Raw genomic sequence first — 7,161 nt, 5'->3', positions numbered from 1 at the left:
GTTGGAACTGCATCAGATGAGCACGCCGGGAGGTGAGAGCGGGTAGAAAATAGACAAAACTTTGAGTTGTGCGCCGCTGCCCCCCCACACACATCCACACATAATTTCCCTTCCCCCTTCACAGCCGCCACCTCCCCCACCCTCTCGATTCTTCAAGGTTTGCAGCCCAGTCCTGTCATATGGTTTTGTTTCTGTGCTGCTGCTTTTTTTCAGACACGAAAATTGGACACGTGGAGAATTAGCCCGGCTGGAGAAGCGCTGGGTGCAGACTCAAACAATGGTTTCCAGCAGCCAGACTAAGGCAGCACGTTTCCCCACCTCACCCCACAATGACAGCGGCCTCGGGTACAGTGGGTCCACTCCCCCCTCCACTGCCGGCTCCCTCCCCCAGAGCCTGGGAAAGGACCAGAGGGGGCTGCACTTTCTGCCGCCCCTTCTTCAGAGCACATCCCTGGGTGAGCCTGGACTGCCGGGTCTGAGATCATTGTACCTGAGGCCTTTGGGGACTTCCAAGTAAAGGGCCTGCTGTTTTTCCCTGGGAGACGCCACCCCCAAATAATGTGTAAAACCCAAGCAAGCTCCAGGCTCCCTATCCTTTGGCAGTTCTACCCTCCCCAGGCTGTACTTTGCTAAGATGCTTGGGCACCGCCCCCCCACCCCCATCTGATAAGCCAGTCTCCAGGTGGCTGGGCCTCTTAGGGGCCGCTTCCTTTAGCAATTTTCTTTTCCAGAGGCCCCATCTTCCACTGCTGGCCCAACCTTGGCCCTCAGCCTCTCTGTGAGCCCCCCTCCACTGCCTAATGCCATACACTGACAGTAGCCTCAGCTTCCCCACCACCAAAGGCTCAATGAACGGCCTGTGTGTGTGCACACGCGCACGCGCACACACACATATACACACACACACATCGCACAGAAGCTCTTGGCCTCCCGGAGCTGGTTTCCTCTTACAGGCTCCCGTCAGAGCTGCTGGGGCTGTGGCAACGCCTGCGGCTCCCTCTGCAACCCTGGGTCTCCCTGCAGCGCTGCGAGCTGTGAATCTGCCTTCACGTCCCTTCCTGCAAAGGTCAAGCCATCTCCTTCTCTCATGTGGCCCCAGTTCAGTTCAAGGCTATGGAGCTCCGACACTGCCCCTTGAAAATGGGAATGGGGTGGGCATGGGTGCAGGGCAGAGGTCAGCCCCCCAAGCCAACAGGCAGGGACCAAAGGGATTCAGGAAGAGCAGCACTGCAAACAAACCCCAGAGAGCCCCTAAGGTTTCGCAGGCAGAGACTCGAGAGAGGGAGAGAAAACCAGGCTAAGGCTGTTTGGGCCTTGACTCCTGAGCAGTCCAGGGCTACACTAGGGGAAGACCAGGAGAAGAGGCCTGGGTGTCCTGTGCCCTTCCTAGAACCTGCAGTCAGCCTGCCCTTCTTCACTCCAAGCAGAAATGAGAAGCAAGCCAATGGGCCAAGACTGCGAATTCAGTGGCCATGAGAGATCAAGTCAGCTGTGTCGTCCTCCCCCACCCACCCCAGGCACGGAGAGACTCCAGAGAGGCCTTTCTGCCACCACAACCCAAGAGAGGCTACTGAGCTCTGCAAGCTGCAGGAGGGAACGACTGCAACACCTCGCTGTGGAGAAAAATGAGAGGAAATGCCAGTAAACCTACTTCCTCTGAAGAGCGCCACCCCCAGTTTTCTCTGAACTGCACCTTAAAAGTCAGGAGAGAGAACTCGTTAACCTTGGTTTGGTTGAACATTGCCAGCTTCCAGTCAACCGTAGGCCCCCCAAAGGTTTTGTAAAATGTTTCACCTAGCTCAGACAATTTCCTGCAGCCCCCTAACCGGACCACCCCACTTACTGAGCAGCTGCCAAAAGAGCAGGCTTGACTAAGGGCTGGCAACCAGAGGCCTTCTAGCCGCCTGGCTGGCCTGTACCCTCCACTCAGCAGTCTGGACAAGGCCCGTCCCAGAATCCAGAGAGAAACCGAGTCCTGGATAACCCGAGAAGTGCAAAAAAAAAAACGGAAGGAAGCAGCCCAGGAGAAAGAGTTAAAGACGCTCTTCTTAGCCGGTGTGTGCTGTCCGTGTGAATTTCTACCCCTCCCCCCACCAAGTCTCTACAATAGGCATGCGGATGTCTCACGTATCTGGGGTGCTATGCATTTTGAAGGGCAGCATTGTGGGAGGGGTGACCCCCTGTGTAAACCTACCACCCCCCCCGCCCAGCGCCCTCCACTTCCACTGGTTCACCGTTTTCCTCCGCATCAACTCACTAGGGAACAGAGCAAGCGGGAGTGAGAACCTTCGACTGCGCTGAGCCTCAACCCCTTTCCAAACGTGAGGCTCACGGGGAGAACTCCTGCTCTGCCCAGTTTCCACTCCCGCCTCCAGAATAACGAGCCGAAAACATGTGTACTGTAAATAAAGCCTGTCTAAATAAAGCACTCGGGTGAAGGCTGCCGAGAAAACACTCGGCATCGCTCTGTGTTCGGAGCGTGAGTCAGCTTCCCAGCTCCCGGGGAACAATGGGGACCTTGCCAAGGGTCCCCTTCTGTCGATCCCCAACGGCCCCCAGGCCCAATTAGGTGGCGGAGAAGCCGGCCCCTGGGGACCTTCGGCCTCGAGGTTTGGGAGGGGGAGGGGCGCTCCCGGCGGCCGAAGGCTGGGGTCCAGCCCCAGGATTAGCGCGCCGGGAATCCTTTTACCCGCAGCTGCCGCGGAGGGGTTGAGGGTTAAACAAACACCGAGCAGAGGAGCGAGCCTGGGGCGGTGTGGGGCTGCGGCCGGGAGACAGGAGGGTAGAAGATGCTGGGGAGCTCGCTAGGGAGCCTCCCCGAGCAGGGTGGGGGAAGACGTCCCCTCCTAGTTCCCAAGCCCGGCTCTCGCCCACTCCACTGGCCGCCTCTCCTCCGCGGCCTCCCCAGTCTCAGCGGAAACGATCGTAGCAGCTGCCAGAGTCACCCCACTCCTTTGAGTCCCCATAGGCCCATACACGTACACTGCCGCCCTCCCCCTCTCCACACACACACACACGTGTGCTGAGGACTTGAGGTCCGACCCCAGACTTCGCAGCGTGGGCGCCAAGGCCGAATGAAACGGCACCCCTTTGATGGAGGGCAGTGTTGGGACCCGTGGTGGCCTCTGCCCTACGTCTTCTACCTCGTCCTCCGGGCTCCGTCGCGGACCTGCGCACCACCCAGGAGGGTTCCGACTGGAGCGCTAGCCTTAGTTCTGGCGTGGGCCGGTGGTTTCCCCGCGCCTCGTGACTTTGAGGGTCAGCGATCCGCCCGGCAGGCCCGCGGTTTCCGGAGTGGCGCGGCCAGCCCTTCCTCCCCGTCTCTCCGGCCAAGGCCGCCCTGGACCGCCCAGCCTCGTCGCGCTCAGCCGCCGGCTCCCGGCCCCGAGCCGGGACCCGGGGGTGAAAGCAGCGAGGACCTCACCCACGCCCTGCAGACACGCGTCCTGCCGGGGCCGGTGTTGGCGCTCTAAGCTGCTTGCGATTGCCAAATCGTCCCTGGACGGGGGGGGGGGGGGGGGGGGGGGGGAGGGCCGAGGCTTTGGGAATGGGGTTTGAGCTGGAGAAGGCGAGGAAAACAAGTGAAACGGGAGGGGCGGGGTGGGGTGACGGCTCGTAAATCACCCAGCCCTACCCTCGGGCCACAACGCCGAGGCACCCCAGGCCCACAGGGGATGGAGGGTCACTCGGCCACTTCTGGCCGACCTCTGAGCTCTCCTGCAGCCAGCGCCCCACCCTGGGCTCAGGCTAGGACCAGCTCCCTGCCCGGATCGTAAACCACCCGCCCGATTCGGCGGGAAGCCACCCTTGGACGCAGCGCGCATCCGCCCAAGGGGAAGTTTATTTATAGCTTGTAAACGTAAAGGAAACCAGACCGCGCTGGCTCGCCGCGCTCGGGCTCCTACGCTCCCCACCTGCCCACCAGGGAGAGCGCGGCGGGAGGCGAATGGGGCGTCTCGGTTCTTTCCCTGCCCCCATCCCCACCCCCGCTCCGCTCCGGGGGGAGAAGGGTAAGGTCCTAAGAGGCTGGCAAGTCTTAAGTTCCCCTCGGGGAGCCTGCCCAGTGCCCTGCAGGCTGGAGAGGGTGGAGATCAGGGCCCAGGCACCGGCCTGGTGAGAGTGGGGGCTGCCGAACTGTCCCACTTGGCACGCACTGGCGGGCAGGCGCGTCTGTTCGCGCAGGATTCCGCAGCTCCCGCTCCGGGCCTGGGGAAGTCCTGGAGAGCCCGGGATGGGGGCGCTCCGGGAGCCTCTCGTAGGAAGGCGGGACGCTTCCTCGGATCCTCCCGAGCACGTGTCCTCAGCAGAGCAGGCAAGCGCTGCGCGCCTGGGGCTGCTATTCCCTGGTGACAGCGGCTTAGAGCGCTCCCTCCCCAGCCCCCAGCCCCGCCGTCGCCGCCTCTCCCGGGGAGCTCCAGGCTCCCGGGTGCGCTCGGGGCAGGCCCGAAGAACCGGAGAAAAGGAAAAGTGCCGGGGAGGAGATTAGGGAGAGAAGACATTTAAAAGCCCAGCCCTGAATAGACAAGCAGCCGAGCTGAAAAAGACGCCTCCTAGCCCCTTCTCTCTCCAACCCCCCAACCCCAGCGGCCTCTCCCTGTCCCGGCGGAGCGCACCCACTCCCGGCCTAGGCCCAGACGAATTCTTGTATGTGTGCGTGCATGTGCGTGCCTGTGTGTGTCTGTATGTGTGTGCGCGCGCGCGCGCCCGAGCGCCGGGCGGGCAGTTGCGAAACGGGCTCTTGGCTGCAGCGCGGCATAATGGAGGTGGCTGGAACAATGCGCGCTTTGTGCGCGCGGGGAGTTGTTTTCCACCCGCCTCGCCCCCCTCGCTCTGGCCGTATGGCACTTTAATCCCCGCCACGGCTCGGCACAAATGCACTTGTGTCCTGCGGGTCACCAGGGGCCGTGCGGCTGGAGCCGACCCCCTCCATCCGCGCGGGCCCCACCGCCCGCTGCCCCGTCTTTCTTCTTGGGCACCCCCCCACACACACAACCACCACCACCTCAATTCCCGACGTGGCCCAGTGAGCCGGCTTGGAAGCTTCCGGGCCCGCGAGCCACTTTTTTTCCGTGGAGACGGCGCATCCCCCACCCCTCCCTTCCCTTCGCGAGCTCACACAAACACACACCAGGGCCGACCGCAGGCCCCACACTCGCTGCCCTCCCTCTCCCAGTCTCGGCCCACCCGCCCCCGCCCCGTGCTCCGGACTCCTGCGAACAATAGTAAATGTCAACAGATTCCGCGCGGCGAGTGTCTGACTCGGCCGAGATAAGGGTGCGCGGTTGGCCCCGCGCTCCGAGCCGCCGCGGGGGGAGCCCGCCCTGACCCCGGCAGGAAAGAGCCGGCTGTGACGAAACCCGTGCCGGAGCAGGGGTGGATAGGAGGGGAGGCCACAGCCCCAGCCTGGTGGGGGAGTCTCGCCGGGAACCCAGGCCCTGCCCCGCCCCCACCGGGCTTAACTGGTGCTAATACGCGGCCGGTGGGCACAGCGAAAGCGGCAGGGTCGACGTGGCGCTCGGCCTGCTTTCAGATCACGATTCCTGTGCCCTGCGGATGTCAGGAAAACGCTGATCCGGGTCAGGACGCAGACAGTTTTCGACTTACTGGGAGTAGGCACCTGAAAGACACGAAGGATTCGAGTGCTGGTCTCCGGAAACTCATTAAAATATATTTTTAAGCGCTCACACACTCGTAGGTCCTTCCCGATCGTCCGCAACCCACCACCCAAGCGAGTTAAAATTCGCAAATTGATTCTCACGCGTTGGTATTAATGGGTTGTTCCTCTTAAATTGTTGCCAACTTTGCTAATGGATTATTATTTAAATGATTTCTTTTTTATAAAGTACGTGTTGTTTTATAGATGCGTATTTACTTAAAGAAATCAACTGCATCTATTAACATATTAAAGAGAGAATAAAGCATCGGGCCCGGTGTAATGTACTGTTCAGCCTTACTTTGGGTGCTCGCGAAGATAGGAAAATCTTATTTGTTTAATAATAAGTCACTCATGAATATGCAAATAGCATTGGTGCAGTACCTCACTTCTGTCACTATTAATGAGTTGCAAATTAATGTGACAACAAAAGAAAAATCTATTTAGTGGAGGAACTCGGGTTCCTACCTGGGGAGATCACAAGCAGGCCTGGAACCTGGGTCTCCAGGAAGGACGGGAATGGAGATTGACACTTCCTCATGCAGGCTTTTCCTGGAGACCACTATTGTTTGGACTGAGGGACCTGCTTTGTCAGGAGCCCCTTAAAATTCCTGCTCCAGGCCTAAGGAAGAAAGGCTGTTCCAGGGTAATTAGGGCCAAGTGTGATGAATGGAAATTAGCCCACAGTTTGAAGTAAAGCAGTTGGTGAAGCTGATTTGGAGGGGATCTCCTCCATCCAGCTTAAAGGTTCCCCAAACCCTTTTTGGTCTCTGTTGCTTTGGACAGAGTTAGGACTGTACGTACCAAGTGGGGCCTCACAGGCCTGACTACAGGTATTAAGACAGCCCCTCTGCACTTGCATTTTACGAGGTGACTCTGTTGATGGGAAGTTTAAAGAGCAAATTGGCTCATTTTCCTGGCGACCTACTTCCCAGAGGTTACAGACTGAAATCTGGGTGTCTTCCATTTGAGCCTCTGCTCTTTGCCGGCCTACACATCAGAGCCTGTTTTTATTCCATCAATGGATGCTGAAGAGAATGTTTCTAATCCAGTTACATTTGGACACGTCTCTGAGAAAAAAAAAAAAAAAATTGCTGAGCTGCCCAGAACTGTGGGCTAATAGTTCAGGTGCCTAGGTAGTATTTCAAGAAGCTGTTTGACTAGGGAACCTTCTGGGGAGATGCAAATATTCTATATCGAACCTGATAGATGACTACTTGGTTATTTACAATGTAAAAATTCATCACTGCACTGTAAAAATTCATCAGGCTGTACATTTAAGATTTGTACACCGTACTATGTGTAAGTTATATCTTCTTCAGTTTATCGGTTACTATGTAAAGCCACCTCAAAGCTTAGTGGTGTAAACAACAGGGATCATTTATTTTGCTCAAGTATCTGCAATCTGTGCAGGGTGTGGCAGAGACAGCTCACCTCTGCTCGCTGCAGTAACTGGGGCGCCTCAACTGGGACTCAAGAATCCATTTTCAAGATGGCTCACACACATG

Source organism: Budorcas taxicolor, chromosome X (genome assembly GCF_023091745.1).
Source record: "Budorcas taxicolor isolate Tak-1 chromosome X, Takin1.1, whole genome shotgun sequence".
In the NCBI taxonomy this organism is placed as follows: domain Eukaryota; kingdom Metazoa; phylum Chordata; class Mammalia; order Artiodactyla; family Bovidae; genus Budorcas; species Budorcas taxicolor.
Note: the sequence above shows the minus strand (reverse complement) of the source record.